The following is an 18,470-nucleotide window of genomic DNA, read 5'->3' on the forward strand; positions in this document are numbered from 1 at the left end:
GGACGGCTGTGCGTTCCCAGCCACTTCTGGAATTTTTTTCCCTGTTTTTTTTTTTTTTGGACTTCTGGCTCTTCGTTTGCGCTTGCGGGTTCTTGGTGTTTTCTTTTTCATTTGGCAGTAAGACTCCGCTTGAGAACTTTGCGCCTCCAGTTGCTTCTGGCATGTTTTTTTTACTCCCATCTTTTGGGTTTTTCTGCCGTTGTTTGCTATTTTCTTCAGTTCTTTTTTCGTTTCACATTTGTTCATAAGTTGAGCTTTGGTGTCCTTTTCCTTTAACTTTCGCTGTTGACACCATTTTTGTTTGCTACTCTACTGTTGTTTGTTCCACGTTCGCTTGTATTTTTTTATTTCCGCTTCTAGAACTGTGTTGTTGACATCGTTTCCGTTCGCTGTGCTGTCCAGTCTTTTTTCCATTTCACGTTTTTTGTGTTTGTGTGAAGTTGTTTACTTATAACTTTTTCACAATGTTAAGTTTGTTTCTTCGTTTTCTTTTTTCGTTTTCTTTCTTAGTTTTCTTTTTCGGGGGTGCTGCACATATCCCAATTGGGGGGATAATGTTGGACAACGTGTGAAATTGTGAAAAAATAAAAAGTTCTCGCTCCGGCATTGTATTTTTACGGTAGACCCTCGCATGCGCAATCGCGTATGTGCAGAAACGTGGAAGTGTACTTCCGGTCTTGTACACAGATATGTTGCACGCACCATACACGCATGCACGCGCAAGTACGCACAAATTTTTTTTTAGAGAAATGTACGTGTTGTAGTCTCGATAACATCTGTCGACCAAAATGACCCTCAGATTATAAGCAAGTTGCACCGGACAAAGGCCGCTGTGAGCGCAGTGCTTTTCCTACTAAAGTTGTCTGCAGCGTACGCTAGGGCATCGGTAAAGGAGTTAAGATTCCTCGACCCGTTATCCCCCACTGCCTGCAGCATGCCGTGCCAACGATCTATGGGTTTGACACTGAGACGCGGTGTAAAAAAAGACGGCCGTGATAAATACATCAGTTCCCCTGCCATTTGCATTATCTGCGATCTGACTGGTCGGCTACAATATCAACAGCTAACGAATTTTTGTCTGCGCCACTTAAACTGTTCGTTCTTCTCGGCCCTATTTATTAACATGACGTTACCTTAGATGCCTTCTTTACGTGGGCGCCCGTGCGTGACTCGTGATAAACCCGGCTGTTGCTGTCTAGGACAGGGCGCCGACACTTACGTAATATGAATGCTACGAACCGAGCCTGTGGTATTCCTGGCATCTTTCCTACAAGAAATGACTCACCGAACCACCAGGATAGAAAACGGCGCTGCTGCTTGCAAGGCAAACATAAGCGCAAAGTGCCTATAAAGACCGAGTTGAAATACCAGTTAGGTGTCTTGCCGTGGTTAAGTAAACAGCGTGCACCAAGGTATGGCCAGAGTCCTTCAATGCTTTTGAAGTATTGAAGGACTCTGGTACGGCGTGCGACTAGTCTCATAAAATTGATAGCGACGAAACAGCGCGAACTAATGGGACGAAGCGACGCGGGGCGCGCGTGTTGCATCTTTTCACTACTGCGTCCCTGTTTTCTGTTCTGTTTCGTTTCAAACAACTTGCACTTTTTATTTGTCAGTGTTTCATTTCTCCTATTGGAATCATTTTTACTCTAAAGCCGTGTTCCACGCGCGCACGTGAAATTTAGGGCCCAATCCGCTGCTCACAACGCCGTGTTTTTCGTTCTACGAGTCACGAGAAGGATTCGCGTTAATAAAAGATAAATTACAGGATTGAGGAATTGTATTCGCGTGGAGAGAGCGAAAGGCTAGAAGAAGCCAACGTTAATTTTTTTTTTTTTTTTTGTTGTCTAGCTGTGGCGCTTCGGTAGCCTACGAAGAAAAAGACGCCGGCCCGCCTCGCGCTGCCTCATTCTACGAGCCCTCGCGCTTCGAGATCGGCCACTGCGCAGAGATCGAGTAGCAGCCATCGAACGCGGTGGTCCACGTCGGCTTATCCCGCTGCCTCGAACGCCGAATTCCATTGGCGAGTGAAGTTTGACCGACCGGTGGCAACGATGGGAAACCCGAAAGTATTCTTCGACGTCGAGGCAGGAGGCGAAAAGCTCGGTCGCATCGTCATGGAGCTGCGCGCCGACGTGGTGCCAAAGACAGCCGAGAACTTCCGTGCCCTCTGCACCGGCGAGGAGGGCTTCGGCTTTAAGAACTCCACGTTCCACCGAGTCATCCCCAACTTCATGTGCCAAGGCGGCGACTTCACCAACCACAACGGCACTGGCGGCAAGTCTATCTACGGGAAGAAGTTCGAAGACGAAAACTTCCAGCTCAAGCACACCGGCCCGGGCATCCTCTCCATGGCGAACGCGGGGCCCAACACCAACGGGTCGCAGTTCTTCCTCACTACCGCCAAGACTCAGTGGCTGGACGGCAAGCACGTCGTGTTCGGCAAGGTCGTGGAGGGCATGGGCGTCGTCAAGAAGGTCGAGGCCTACGGCTCGCAATCGGGCAAGACTTCCCAGAAGATCACCATCTGCGACTGCGGCGAGCTGTGAGGACTGCTGTGTGTCCCAAGCCACTTTGCACAGTTTTTTACCTGTTTTACTGGGCCTTTGACTGTTTTCTTGTGAGGCTTTCCAACGTTTTTGTCTTTTTTTTTTGCTTTTGGCAGTAGGTCTTCGCTTGAGAACTTTGTCTCCAGCCGCTTCTGGTATCTTGTTTTTTGTTTCCGATTTTACTGGCCTCTGACGTTTTTTTTTTTTTTTTTTTTCGCTTGTTTGCAGGATTTCTTTTTTTTTTTTTTTGGGGGGGGGGGGGGCTAGTTTGTTCCATTTTCCGCTTTGGGTACTGTTTTGTTCACGTCGTTTTCATTTTCTGTGCTCGCGGGTCTTGCTTTTTTTTTTTTCATTTCACGTTTCTGTTGCGTGTTCACTGCTTCTTTTTTTTTTCTGTGCTGTCGGGCTTTCTTTTTTTTTTTTTGCTTTTTTTGATAAACCAGAGCTACCCAAACCTTGCGTGAATATGAACGGGTGAACTGAATTGAAAATAAAACATTGTTCCCACTCTTTCGTTGCATCCTTGTTCTGAACACATTCGCATGTGCGCCTTCGTACATGTGCTTAAAGTTTTTAATGAGCCACCATACAGCCAGGAAAGCTGTGAGGTCCCGCGCCGCTCGTCCAATCCATTCGTCTCCCGTTTCTGCCATACTTGGTAAACCTGCTGCGTCTTGTCCGCCGGTGGTGCCCACTTGATCGGCGGTTGCCTGTGCGCATGTCCGTGGTGTGGCCTCGCGGCATTCATCTTTTAGATGTCACGTGGACTTCTCCCGGCAGACCGACGGGGAGGCGTCCTAAGAACTTTGACCTTGAGCGTAGCAGTAGGGGCCGTGTCGCACTCGTTCTCTTTTTGGCATGCTTCTTTATTCTTTTCATTAAATGGAGAGCGCTTAGGAGCTCGCCTAGTCGTCGTAGCTATTCGATGTCAGGCGACTGCCAGAATCAGGCGGCGCAGCAAGACTACGGGCACAAGTAGAGCCCCATGGCGTAAACGTAACGGTATCCCACACAAGTTTCAAAAAAAAATTTCCCCGCATTTCCCCGATATTCGCCACCAGGGGGCCGACACAGTAGGACGTGCACTGTTTCGGCTTCCGCTTTTTGTCTTTCAAGACGCGACTGCTGTCCAACGACCACGACGCCATACGGAGCAACGGATTCCTGACGTCCAGAGGAATCGCAGGACAGCGGAATTGCCCCCCAGGACAATCGGGGGGCGAAACTACAGCCGCCTGAACGACCGACCACGCCGGCTCGCTGCTAGGCCTCACCATCAGGCCTAGCGAGCACAGCAGTTCTCCCGCCACGACGGCGCAGCCCGACCATGCAAGCCTCACAGCTGCACTCACAACCGACTCCGCTCGTGCTAGGAGACGAAAATGCCGCTCGAGAAGGCGATTCTCGGCCTCCCCAAGCTACAACAGTCGACTGCGCCGCGCAAGCAGAACCACCGCCCTCAACAAGCGCCGCACCGATGGAATATGACGCCCTAAGCGGCCGCGCCATCCACCCACCAAACCCATGGCTACAGGTCGTATCCTCCCGCAACAAAAGCAAGCGCACCGACAAACAGGCAAGCATTACCACTTCTCCAAAGCCTACTCCGCCGACGCGCGCCATTCCGCCGCCACGCATTCCTGCTAACCACTATGTCACAGTCTTCCGGCCACTCAACGGCCTCCGCGTTCATGATTGGACCAACCAAGAGCTTTCCCAGGCGCTCATTCTGGCCAGCGGGATTCCAGAAAAACAGTTCCGAGCTTTAATTACTACCCAAGTGCAACCGGCAAACAATCTCTTCGTCATCGGTACACCTGACCCCTACGTCGCTGACAGGCTCTCACAACTGACAAGCATCCCTCTCCGCAACGTCAACTATGACATCACCGCCTACATGAAGCCTCCACCGGGCACGTCCCGTGGCGTCATTCACGGCCTGCCGGACGACATCACTCCGGAGAAGCTCCTGGAATACACCGAGAACAATCGCCCGTACCTCATCCACGCTAGGCTAATGGGCCGTACCAAATCAGCCCTCCTCACATTCAACGGCACACGCGTCCCATACTATGTAAAAGTGAACTGTGAGCTCATACGCTGCCGTCCATATCGACGCACCATTCAAGTTTGCAAGCGGTGCGGAGACGTCGGCCACCGCCAAGACGTCTGCCCGCATCCGGAAAAGCCCCATTGCCCGGTCTGCGGCCTCTCGGACCCCCAGGAAGACCACCTCTGCACACCCCGTTGCAAACTCTGCGAAGAACCTCACGTCACGGCGGGGAAAGACTGCCCAAGGCGACATCTCCCGACACCTGCAACAACGAAGCCCAAGCAATCCTCTGCCCAGCAAAAGAAGCAACAACCCAAGTTTTACGACAACGAGTATCCAGCTCTACCGCCCGTCCCCACAACCACCCGGCCTAAGGACTGCCCGATAACCCCACCACAGGTGAGCTGGTCAGATGCAGTTTCAAATGCTCCCACTGCTCGCAGGTCCCATGATTTCCCACCTCCCTCACAACCAGACCACACGTCCCCCTCCTATGCCCACGCCATAACTCAACTCCAACAACAACAAAAAGAGTTTCAACGCCAACTAACAGAAATTACGACGAAAATTAACGCTATCATCACGTCTCCCCTTCCGTGTCCACCAACCAACACACTCGAACCCGCGCAAATCCACGCTGTAATTGACGACAAAATCGCACAGATTGTGAAGAAAATTACTGACTCGCACGCAGCAAACATCGCTCCCCTCTGCGAAAGCCTCAAAGGGCTCGCCGATCGGCAAAATAAGCTAGAAAAATCCATCCAAAGCCTCTACGAAACTATTCACTCTAGCCACCCTTCAAAAAAGATGAAACATCACCCTTACCATGACTAAGGACAGTGGCGATGCAATCACCGTTTACCAATGGAACTGTCGCTCCTTGAATAGCAAACGAAGTCAACTGGCCCTCCTCGCTGCATCTTCATTTCCGGACATTATTGCACTTCAAGAAACGAACACCCCGACTCCACGCCTTCCATACTACGCCGCATTCACACAGGACGCGCAACATCGGACAGCTATCTTTGTTCACAACGCGCACGCCGCCCAACCGCACCAGCTGAGCCAAGAAATACCCAACACATTTGTGGAACTCATATCTGCACAACCCTCCTGTCCAAGTACATACATACTTAACATATACAGCCCTCCCAACGGTAGTCTTCACGCAATTGACGCCTTAATCCACGAAGCCACACAGAAGACGAAAAACGAGCCTTTCCTCCTGGTTGGTGACTTCAATGCCCCGCACTATGCATGGGGGTACGTGCGCGCCTCAAAAAAAGGAACGCAATTACTGCACGCCACACAAAACCACCACCTTACGCTTCAAAACGATCTCACCGTTCCGACCAGAATTGGCAACAGCGTAAACCGAGATACTATCCCCGACCTGAGTTTCACGAGAAATTGCCGAAATGTGCAATGGTTATGCCTGCCGGAAACATTAGGGAGCGACCATCACATTATCTCTCTGCGACTATACATGAAGAAGAAAACCACAAAAATAGGAGTAGCCAAACTAACAAACTGGTCCGCTTTCCGCGAGGATATCACCCCGCTCCCGCCCATACAAACAGACCTAACCGAATGGGCGCAGGCATTGGAGCAGCGGGTGCAAAAATACACGCAAGAAATCGCTCTTACTGAGGACACGCCAGCTGCAGACACACATCTCCTAAACATATGGGAAGCGCGAAGGAGCTTGACAAAGAGATGGAAGCACCAGAAACACAATAGAACGCTTAAGAAACGTATAGCCCTCCTCAACCAACAAGCGCAAGAATATGCCGTCACCTTACAAAGACAAAATTGGCACTCGTTCTGTGACAAACTCAAAGGCACCCTAAGCACCAAAAAAGCCTGGCACCTTCTTCGCCATCTCCTGGACAGCTCCAGCTCTCGGACTCAAGTCAACCACAAGATACAGCAACTAATAAGAAACTGTGACCTCCACCCCAGAGAGATACTTCGAACTATCCGCAACAACCTGTTTGGAACTCCCACAACCCAGCCAGCTCCCCCAACACTGTGTTACACAGGCCGACCAAATCAAGAACTTGATGCTCCTTTCACATTTGAAGAACTGCAATCAATCCTTGCTAATCTCACTCGGAACACCACACCCGGCAGGGATCGAATCACTAACCGCATTCTTCGCAACCTGGATCACGAAACACTGGAATCGATACTTGAGCTCTTCAATTGCCATTGGGACGAGGGCACGCTACCGGCACAGTGGAGGCACTCTGATATAACGCTTATTCCGAAACCGAACAAACCCATCTCGCCTACGTCACTACGGCCAATATCTCTGACCTCATGCGTAGGCAAGCTTTTCGAGCACCTAGTGCATCAACGATTGGTCAACTTTCTTGAAGAACAAAACTTATATCCTCTAACAATGTTCGGATTTCGGCAGAAACTCTCAGCTCAAGATGTACTCCTGCAACTGAAGGAACAGGTCATTGATCATCTTAGCCGCACCACCCCAAAAACAATACTGGCACTCGACGTCAAGGGTGCATTCGATAACGTCACCCATCAAGCTATCCTCGAAAATCTTAACCAGACTCACTGCGGATCCAAGGCTTTCAACTATGTGAAAGCCTTCCTTGGCAACCGTACAGCCACCATCAAACTTGGGCAGCTTGTGTCACCTACATTTAATACGCCTGCCAAAGGCACGCCCCAGGGCTCTGTAATTTCCCCTCTACTTTTTAATATTGCGCTACTGGCACTTCCCGAAAAACTTAATGCAATAGCAAATCTCAAGCATGCATTCTATGCCGACGATTTAACCCTCTGGACAGTCGAAGGTTCCAGCGGGGAGCAGCAGGACGCCCTCCAACAGGCAGTGGATGAAACTATTTCATACCTTCAACCAAGGGGACTGACATGTGAGCCTTCTAAATCAGCACTCCTCATCCTTAGGGCAAGAACGCGAGGACGCCCACCCCCTCGCACTCCGGACCCAGACGTCACAATTTTCGGGCAGCCCGTTCCCAAAGTGCGAACACTTAGAATTCTTGGCGTGCCTTTCCACCATGATGGTTCGGGTTCGGCCCTGTTACCGCAACTTCACAGAACCGTGACCCAACTTACTCACCTCATACGGCGAATAAGAGGCCAAAAGCGTGGTCTCACCGAAACTGACACATGCCGATTGGTACAAGCCCTTCTACTTAGCCGGATAACATATTCGACTCCCTTTATTGAACTCAAACCTCAAGAGATCAGCAAGCTGGACGTCCTCATACGGAAAACATACAAAACGGCCTTAGGCCTCCCCACTTACACCTCAAATGAAAAACTACTCCGGTTGGGGCTACACAACACTCTTCAAGAACTAATTGAAGCCCAGCGAAATTCACAACTTCATCGCCTAACACTTACTCCTACAGGGAGGAAGGTGCTTCATGACATCGGAAGACCAAGCCCAACCACCAACGACTTACCTCAACGAATCCCGCTACACATACGCAAGAAACTCAAGGTTGCTCCCATTCCCAAGCATATGCACCCAGCCTTTAATCGAGGCCGCCGTGAGGCAAGGGTCCGCCAGCTTACGAAGAAATATGCAGACGACTGTCATACCCGATACACGGATATCGCTCAGAATCCCAAGATACCCGGCATCACCCTGGTCACGGTCGATTCCAAAGGAGAAATTGCCACTGCAGCAACGTACTTTGATTTATCCACAAGATCGGCAGAAGCTCTAGCTATAGCCCATGCAACCACCACTCACCACAATCAACCCTATCTTACCATCATCTCGGACTGTCAGGAAGCCTGCCGAATGTACCAAGCTGGGCTGGCACCACCCCAGGCCATCCCGATCCTACAGCGATTGCCTGAAGACATAGAAGTATCCATTGTCTGGACTCCTGGTCACTCGGGTCTTGCTGGGAACGAAGCGGCACACGCTTCCGCCCGAGAACTCCACTCCCGGGCATTCCCATCCTCAATGCAAGCTACCCTGAGGGGCACGGAGAGTGGAGCTACCCACCTGGCACCCCTCGACAACAGCTACAGCTCACTCTTGTCACATTACACCCACACGAGAAGAACATATCCTCCCCCTCACCACACGTTATCTAACTACGAGGCATATATCTACCGCCGACTACAAACTGACACCTTTTACAATCACACCATCCTCGCACACATATCTCCATCCACATACCCCTACAACTGCCCGCATTGCGACACTCCTCTCACAACCTATCACCTCGTCTACTCCTGCCCACGCCACCCTGACCCCGTCCCCTCCCCTTCCCCTGAGCAGTGGGAGTCTGCGCTGACCAGCTCGGCACCGGAGCGCCAAAAAGCGCTTGTGCAACGGGCCCTGGAATCAGCAAAGGCTCGCGGCCTCCTGGACGTAGGAAGCTGACCACCACCTCTCACTCCCGCCCTTTTGCTCAATAAATGTTTACTCCTCCTCCTCCGCATTTCCCCGAGGGGAAGAATGTGAAAGTGCGAATGCAGGAGTTGAATTTGCGCGGTTCGGTAATGTTCGCGAAAGAGAGATCACACACACACACACACACACACACACAACTACAAAGAAAGAAAGATGCATTTATTCACAGACACCTATTTGTGTTGTCGTTGTAGTTGATTGCTAGAGCGGATCTCAGCTGTGAAATTTCGTGTCGGTACTCCTTTAAGCGGGTGCATTAGCCCTTCTCACGCCCGATTCCTGGCCAATCCCCCACGTGGGTATGTGCCATGTCAGCAGCCAGGCAGCGCGCGCCCATCTCCCCCCGTTGCCAATGAAGACGAGGAGATTCCTGGCCAATCCCCCACGTGGGTATGTGCCATGTCAGCGGCCAGGCAGCGCGCGCCCATCTCCCCCCGTTGCCAAGGAAGACGAGGAGCGCGCGCACCCGCAGCTGTTGCTATGTGGACGGACGGCGGTCAACGGAATTCAGGGTCGCTTATAAAGTGCATTCGCACTTAAAAAGAGGCGGTTTACACGGTCATAACCGTTCGAAACTCGTGAACCGCGGGCGCTTGTCATATATCTCCTTATTGTTTAGCGCAAAGAAAACTGCAGGTACATTTGAGGCAAAATGTGTGTAATTATCCGGCAGCCCCCGCGTTCTTTTAGTCGGGAAAGCTCGAACGCGGGTACGATTCCCGGCCGCGACAGCCGCTTTTCTGAAGGAGGCGAAAAGCAAAAACTCCCGTGTGTAAGCCGTGGTGCAACGAGCTCTGGACGCAGCTCGGACTCGCGGCCTTCCGGATTTGGTAGTCTGAGCACATCGTGGTGGTAGTGTAAAAACATTTATTTGAGCTTGATAGGGGAAGTGGTCAGCCTCCCATGTCCGGTGTGCACAATAAAAAAGTTTACACCTCCTCCCATGTGTTTGAGATTTCGGCGCACGTTAAAGATCCCCAGGTGGTCAAAATTAATTCGAAGCCCTCCACTACGTCGCGCATCATAACCTGTGTAGTTTCGGAGCGTAAAACCCCACAATCAATCAGGAACGCTAGTTGGGTTGGTTTTTACGATAGTAAGCGGAAAACGTGGCCGCCAGAAATGGCGCGTTCAAAACAGCGCCGTAAGGTGCCGGCACGTTCGACATGAAAGCAAGCAAACGAACAACTCTCGCTCGCGCTGTTGCAGGCATGCAGGGAGCGCGCGGGCACTGCGCACTGCAAAGGCGGGAAATTGATTGATTGATTGATTGTGGGGTTTAACGCGCCGACGCAACGCAGGCGATGAGGCGCGCCGTAGTGGAGGGCTCCGGATTAATTTTGACCACCTGGGGATCTTTATCGTGCGCCGAAATCTCGTACACACGGGCGTTTTCGCTTTTCGCCTCCATCAGAAAAGCGGCCGCCGCGGCCGGGAATCGAACCCGCGACCTTGTGCTCAGCAGCGCAACGCCTTAGCCACTGAGCCACCGCGGCGGGTAAAGGCGGGAAATTGCATTGGACAAACCTCCGTTCTATTCATAATGCGTGTATGTCCTGTGTTTACCTGTTTTTACCACGTTTCTAACATGGTGAATAATTTCTGTATTTACCATGTTTGAGATGATGGATGCAACAAAAAAAGCTGTACGTACTACTTGTGTTAGTTCCGCCCCCCTCCCAATCCCAAAACGAAATACAATGACATGTTCAAGTTTTCAGCGGCGATTTCATATCCCGCGTCATATAAAATGCAACAATCAGTTTGTAATCGCCGGATAGTATGTGCAGCGTGCGTGTATGCACCCTGGTAACTGAAAAAAAAAATGGTCGCCATCCCGCCCTGCGAAAGTGGATGTCCAGCATTGAAGCTGTCACGTAAACCAGTACAAATGGTTATGGAGGAGGCTTTGAAATGTGTCTCGTCGGGCTTGTCGCTTGCGCTCGGCTAGTGTCACTAGATAAAGACACAGAGTATCGGCAGTCGTTTCTCCTACTGCTTCATGCCGCCGCCATGATCACTGGCCAGTTCGCATTACGAGACATTTGTTTACACTGCGACGGCTCATGGGCGCCGCCATTTTGTTGTTTATGCGTTTTAGTCGGTCAACTCCTGTAGGCTTAGCTTGTCGACCCAGCCTGACGCATGCGTTCGGCATCTTGGGCAAGAAGTGCCCTATTCAGTGGCCGTAGTCCTGCCTAGCTTTTACAGATAATCTGCAAGCACATGGTGGGAGGTTCATTGTTCACAGGCGCCTTATCATCCATAGCGCGGTTTCGATGCTTACTTTGTGGTTTTTTAGGCGAATTCCGAGATCTATGCTGCGTGCCTGATTAGCCTGACGCATGCGCTCGGCGTCTTAGGCCTTGGCGCCTTGGCGCCTTGGCGTTTTTGCCAACGAAGATCGTGTTTGCCTACGGCGATGACACCGTTGGGGGATAGAGGTATAACGCTTTGCTGTAATATTGGAGCAGTTGGAAGTAAACGGGAGAGGCCTTCATCGCGCAGTGGACATAAAGGATTGTTGTTGTTGTTGATGGTGATGATGATGATGATGATGACTATGATGATGGATTGATTGATATTAGTATAATGATGTTGACTATACGTGCATGATGGCGTATATGCAAGAAGCCGTAGTTAAGTCTTACCAGAGTCCTTCAAATGCATTGAAGGATTCCCCTACGGGAAGATGAGAGAGAGGGAGAATAAACGTTTATTTAAATCAACAGGGGGGATTGTACTGAAGCTTGAAGGAGGCGTCCTCAGTCCAAGATGCCTTGAGCGCGGGCAGCATCGACAGCCCTTTGAGCCAGCCGAAACCATCCAGGCTGGTGCTCGCCAAGGCGCTCTCCCAAAGCTCGACAGTAGAAATTTGCAGGTTGAGAGGAATCAGTAGAGATCGGTCACACCCTCCGACCATATGGCGTAGCGTTCCGGGTTCTCCGCAAAATCGGCAAGGCGGGGAGTTCTGTCGGTTGAAAAGGTGAAGCCGGATAGGATGGGGGAATGTATTCGTCTGGAGAGCACGTAAATGACGTTCGTGCTCTCGGGGTAGAGATTTGTGGGGGGGAGCGAGTGTCTGACGCGACAGCCTGTAGTGCTGCGTGATCTCTGCGTACGAGGTCAAGGGCTGCATGCGCTCGGGTTCGGCAACGCTGCTCTGCGCCCGCTCGGTGGGTCAATTCTCGAGCGATGGCGTCCGCCGCCTCGTTTCCAATGATACCGTGATGTGCCGGAGCCCATACAATCTTGATTAGCCTCTTCAGGGGCTGCTGCTGGATGATGCGTAGAGTTGTAGTGTGCAGGCGTCCCCTAGCGAAATTCCGAAAAGCCTGCAGCGGGTCAGTGACAATGACAGCTGCATTCGTTTGTACGACGGCGAGGGCGATTGCCACTTCCTCTGCTTGTGTAATATTGTCGCCGGCAAGCGAGAGGCTGCAACGGTGCTTGTTTTCGACAATTACGGTGGAAACCGTCGCAAACCTACCCGGATAAGACGCCGCGTCCGTATACGCCGTTGTAGGTTGATTGCCATAGATCTTGTATATGGCTTTTGCTCTGGCTTCCCTCCTGTCGACGTCGTACACGGGGTGCATATTACGGGGCAGGGGATTTACCGTGATGTTTTTACGGACTTCGTGCGGTTGGTTTCCCGTGAGTGCAGGCGGGTGGTCGAGTGGAGCCGAGAGCCTCGGGCGTGAGAGGATCGCCCTCCCCGTTTCCGTAACCCCCAGCCTCGCTCTTTGGTGGTTAGATGAGCCTCAATTAGCTCCTCGACAGTGTTATGAATGCCGAGCCGAAGAAGTATTTCGGTGGAGGTGGAGACCGGCAGTCCGAGTGCTTGTTTATAGGCCTTGCGGATCACCGTGTTGGCCTTCTGTGTCTTGGTGATGTTGAGCAGAGCGTATGGTAACACGTATATAATCCTCGACACGACAAAGGCCTGGACGAGCCGAAGCAGGTCCACCTCTCCCATGCCACGGGTTTTCGCGGCGATCGGGCGTATCATCTGAGTCACCTGATCGGTCATTGTCTTGAGTTTGGCAATGAGTAGTGAGTTGGTCTTGTTTGCTTGAAAGGTCATTCCGAGAATCTTTGTATGCTGAGATGGAGTGATGGTGTGGCCATCCAACTTGAGGCAGATGGTGGGTGTGCCTGGGACATGTTCCTGGCGTGGAGAAACGACTAGCAACTCCGACGGTGGTTGAACGCGAAGCTATCTCGTGATGGATTCTTTGGTTGGCCAATCCCTAGGGGCATCCTGCCACAATCATCATCAGTGGTGCCTGGCCAGGCATGCGCAGTGGGGGTGTGGTACTCAGGGTTCCCCTACGGGAAGATGACGACGGTGGTTGAACGCGAAGCTATCTCACGATGGATGCTTTGGTTGGCCAATCCCTAGGAGCATCCTGCCACAATCATCATCAGCGGTGCCTGGCCAGGCATGCGCAGTAGGGGTGTGGACGCCGCCCAACGGCGCCCACACAACGGTGGAGGGAACAGGCTCGACCATAAGCTGCTTCGCGTCTAAAAAAAAAGGTTAGCAACTGTCGTCTGCGGCTTAGCAAATGTGTTTCCGGTTAAATTATGTCCCTTTGTATACTCACTCTCGCCAATTACGTTACATAAAAAGATCTGCTTGACGCAACAAAAGATTTCCAGATAGATCGCAGAAAACACATGCGTGAAAAGTTCCTCAGTAGCGTAGCAGACGAAACCGGCTGACCCGCACGGCAGCAGCGAAAGGCACTCTCGAACACAAGTTTTATCTCGACGCAGCTTCCCATTCTCGCGGCTCAGCCGCGCCACCATTATCTGTCGTCTGCTGTCATTTTGTTTCAGCTTAGTCTGTCTATGACTGTACATAACTTGGTACTATGCGTTGTTGTTTAGTGTATAAGATAAGCAATAAAGACAAAATGGCAGCATCTCCACTCCGTGGATGATAGCGAGGGTGCGGAGTACGGGGACTCAAAATGACATCCAAGTTGCGCCCCGAGGGACATCCGATTTGCGCCCCGACCGTCATTCGATTCGAGCCGTGAGTTACCCTTGATTATTCCCTAAATAAAACTGCAACTCACGGCTCAAATCGAATTTCGCTTGATTTTCGCTTGATGGTGGTGTGCGCACGGATGGATGGACGCGGACGGACACTGGGAGGTCCTAAGGTAATCTGCACCGTTACAGGCGAGGTAGTAAGCCGTTCGACTCTCGGGTACTAACTCACGGCCGTAGCGCGATTCATTATAAAAAAAAAACGGTCGTAGCACAATGGGTAAGACGACTGACACTAAGTCTGTCTGGTCTACCAGACACGGGCTCGAATCCTGTCGTTGCCTGTGGGATTTCTTGCTATTGTAAATGCTATGCGCACGGACGCGGACGGACATTGTGCGGTCCTAAGGTGCTCCTCGCCTAAAAAGTGTAGGAATGACGCAACTAGAGAGATGTCGGCTTCATAACGCGAGGGACGCAGGTTCGATTCCGACAACGGGAAGCGTTCTTACTTCACTTCACCGACGATCATCGTCAGAGAAACTTGGCTTTCTGTAGGGCGTTTTCTGGTGCGCATGGACGCCATCAGTTCGATATAAAAACTTCTCTTTAATAACCAAGCGGCAGCCCCGACCGTTACAACGCTAATCTCGAATCCCCGAGATGAAACGACGCTAAACTTACTTGATCGATGCACGCAGCACTCATAACAAGGGTACTGTGAAACAGTAACTCTGTTTTTTGTACTTCGGACAATCTCCTGGCTGTTTACGAACAGAGCTTCTTTATTACGAAACCTCCAGCTTTTTCTACGGGTGACATAATTTATTTCTCTCGGCGCTGCAACCTGCCCTCGTTACTCACCCCACCCCCTCCGCCTACTGCTCTGCCGTACTATCGCTGCCTCCTTGTGGGGCCATTTTATATTTATCGCCATTGGAATGAACTAAGCAGAAAATAAAAACAGGCCGAACCAAGTTCGTACATACCCTTCGTTTCTGTGCCCGAAAAACAATAACAACAATAAACACCTCTTCGCACTCAGAGTCCGGTTTCTTCTTCGCGTACCTCTTTTTTTTTTATGCGATCAAGTTCCAAAGAAAAAGAAATGTTAGGGGACAGCGATTGTCGCCGGGAGGGAACACATTGCGCTCACTTCAAGACCCCGGCACCCACTCCAATCCGGAAGAACTTCCGACGGTTCTCGACCAGGAAGGCTATTTACCTTTCCGTCGGCGCTTTCCTTGTAGCGCTGAAGAATGCCCCGCACTCATACGACGGAAAGCGTGGGACGCAGCCAGCGTAGAGAGGGAGGGGGTAAGGGAGGTTAGGAGGGAGAATGAATTTTTTGTGGACGAACAGCTCTGTGTTCCCACGGAGCAGACGTCGCCGCGTAAAAAAAAAAAAAAGAAAAGTAACAAAACAGTGCAGAAAACAGGTACCCAGCAAACAAAAGACGCTGCGTGTTGTTTCCTTTGCTTAGTTTGCCCTGTTTCGTCACCATGGATCGTACGCGCCTTGTCCAAGGGTTTAGCTTAGTGCAGGGTGTTATCTTACTCAATCACGCTGAAAGTTACTAGCTAATTATCTGCCCTAGTCGCTGAGATATCCTAAAAGACTTCAATTGTCATCTTTGTCCCAACCTTTCCAGACCTCCCTGAAATAGATAATTAAACCTGTAACATGGGCGTGAATCCTTTATTGTGTCTGCGTGCGTGCGTGCGTGCGTGCGTGTGTGCGCGTGCGTGCGTGCGCGATTAAGATATACAGGTTTATTAGCATCCATTCCTCATGGCTATACTAGAGAGGTTAAATGACGCTGATGTGTGTAAGTCAAACAAAAGAGTGGTGAAAAGAAACTGGCCTGCAAGTAAATAAGATAGAAAATAAGCAAGTAAGAAAAATCCTGACCCGCAAGAGGCTAGCAACTTCGCTTTAAAACACTTCCCGCACCCCGCTCCTGAGAGTCGAGCTGCAATCACCACGATCGCCAGTCACCCGCGCCAGCTACTCGGCCACGAAGATCACAAAGAAACCGCGCGCAAAACGTCCTTCAAATCCGGTTCACAGAGCCCGTGCAGAAAACGGAGATGCGGAAAGTCGCGGAACAAACCTGCTCCCAACCCTCACAGCAATGCAGGGAGAACGCGGCTGACCTCTGTTCATTAGCATCGAAATTTTCGGCCAAAAGCGGTTGGTTCGGCGTCCCAAGAAGGGCAGCGTAAACGGGCACGCGCGCAAGCTTCATCGATGTGATTGGTAAGACCAGAGTCCTTTAATGCTTAAGGACTCTGGTAAGACTTAGCTACGGCTTCTTGTATATACGCTAGCATGAACGCGTCATCATCGTCATCATCAACAACAACAACAATCCTTTGTGTTCACTGCGCGATGAAGGCCTCTCCCGTTGACTTCCAACTGCTCCGATATTACAGCAAAGCTGCATATCCCCCCCCCCCCCCCCCCCCAACGGTTTCATCGTCATGGGCAAAAACTATCTCTGTTGGCAAAAACGCCAAGGCCTAAGACGCCGAACGCATGCGTCAGGCTAGGCAGGACCCAGCATTTGCCGCATCTTTTATTGGACACACTTCTGCTACTGAAATGTTGTTACACGCATTATATTTGATTTGCATTCAGAACGACGTTAGTCCCGCGCAGCCGCAGAGCAGGGAGGACAAGCTAAGCCTACCAGAGTTGACCGACTAAAACGCATAAACAGCAAAACGGCGGAGCCCATGAACCATCGCAGTCTTTACAAACGGTACATTATGCGAACTGACCAATGTTCGTGGCAGCGGCACTGAACAATGGGAGAAAAGAGTGCCGATACCGTCTACCCTTATCTAGTCACACTAGCCGAGCGCTAGCGACGAGCTCGCCGACAATTCATACTCTCCTCCATCACCATTTGTATTGGTTTACAACAGCTTCAATGCTGGACATCCACTTTCGCAGGGCGAGATGGAGACCAATTTTTGCAGTTATCCGTGCACATACACGCTGTTCCAGATCTGGTAGCGTGACCGGTGATGGCGTCCGTTGGTCCTGAGTTGGAGCAAACATTGGGGCCGAGTAGGGCGCAGATGGCAACTTCATGTAGAGAAATTTACGTGGCGTTTGACTGAGTGACTCACACTCACACGCACACGCACTCACACGCACGACGCACACACGCGTGTATGCGTGTGCGTGTGTGTAAGAAAAGAACTCGTACACGCCCCTCAAGAGTAAACACGTTCGAACACTGCTGAAGTGATATTCTATGTAAGTTCAACGCCGCAGCCTCGTGACTCACATAAAGCAATTGCGTGCCAGCGTGATTGATTGATTGATTGATTGATTGATTGATTGATTGATTGATTGATTGATTGATTGATTGATTGATTGATTGATTGATTGATTGATTGATTGATTGATTGATTGATTGATATCCCAATGTGATAGCTCGAGGACTTGTCAGCATAGGAAAAAGTCTGCAGTTAAAGAAAGGTAGAGGTGTGTACATTTTCTTGTATATTACCGCGGTGCATGCGAAATTCCACAGGCATATGACATTCTCCCTTGAATTTATATCTATTATGAACTGCGGACGCCACTGCTCCAAGTTACGAAACAAAGTCTTTACATGTCTCGTCATTTTTTCTTTTTTAAATGCTGCTGTAACGCGTTGAGAGAGAGAGAGAGAGAGAGAGAGAGAGAGAGAGAGAGAGAGAGAGAGAGAGAGAGAGAGAGAGAGAGAGAGAGAGAGATGGAGGGAGGGGGAGGGAGAGGGGGGAGGGATGGATGGAGGGAGGGAACCTACACTGTGCAAACAAATGCAGTGTAAAGCATTGCATTTCGCCAGAGTTGCCTTGAAAAAAGCTGCAGCTGCCATCAGACGGGGAAAAACGCGCACCTCGGGAAAGACAAAAACAAAACGCCGATATGTACAAAGAAAACGAGCGCCGGTCGTTCGTTGCGTTGTCGGCATCTCGTTGCCACGAGGCCCGAATCAACACAAAAGTCGCCGCCGCCGCGACGATTTTAACACACGGTTTATTTGTTCGTACGCCTTCCTCCGGCTTTGCTCGCGGAAGGCAGCACGGCGCGCAGCGTCGTTCGATCACGCAAACCCTTCGCCGAACGAAGCTAATCCTTAGCATACACGTAGAACAGAAAGCGAGCCCAACGTCGCCGACGAGAGCCTTAGGCCAAACAAGCCCGTCGAGCCACTTTGATAAACGCCAGCGCGCGAAAAAACGAAAAGGGTGCCTCAAAAAAAAAAAAAAAGTGAAAAGGAGAGAGAGAGAAAGCAACCAACACGAAAGGCGTTCCGTCTCTCTCACTCTCTCTCTTTCTCTCTGGGGAGATTGTGCCGTTAAACTCTCTGTGCGCGAGAAACGTGCCGACAGCAGTGATAAGCGAGAGCCGTTCAAAGCAACATGAGTGAAGGATG

The 18,470-nt window shown here is 50.9% G+C and overlaps 1 pseudogene; it reads left to right on the forward strand.

The window, feature by feature from the left end:
- Window positions 1-1,891: 1,891 nt before the first annotated feature.
- LOC144151749 (peptidyl-prolyl cis-trans isomerase pseudogene) lies at window positions 1,892-2,735 on the forward strand (annotated as a pseudogene).
- Window positions 2,736-18,470: the final 15,735 nt, after the last annotated feature.

Source organism: Haemaphysalis longicornis, unplaced genomic scaffold, assembly GCF_048455015.1.
Source record: "Haemaphysalis longicornis isolate Haplotype H1 unplaced genomic scaffold, Haemaphysalis longicornis Haplotype H1 scaffold_9, whole genome shotgun sequence".
Taxonomy (NCBI): Eukaryota; Metazoa; Arthropoda; class Arachnida; order Ixodida; family Ixodidae; genus Haemaphysalis; species Haemaphysalis longicornis.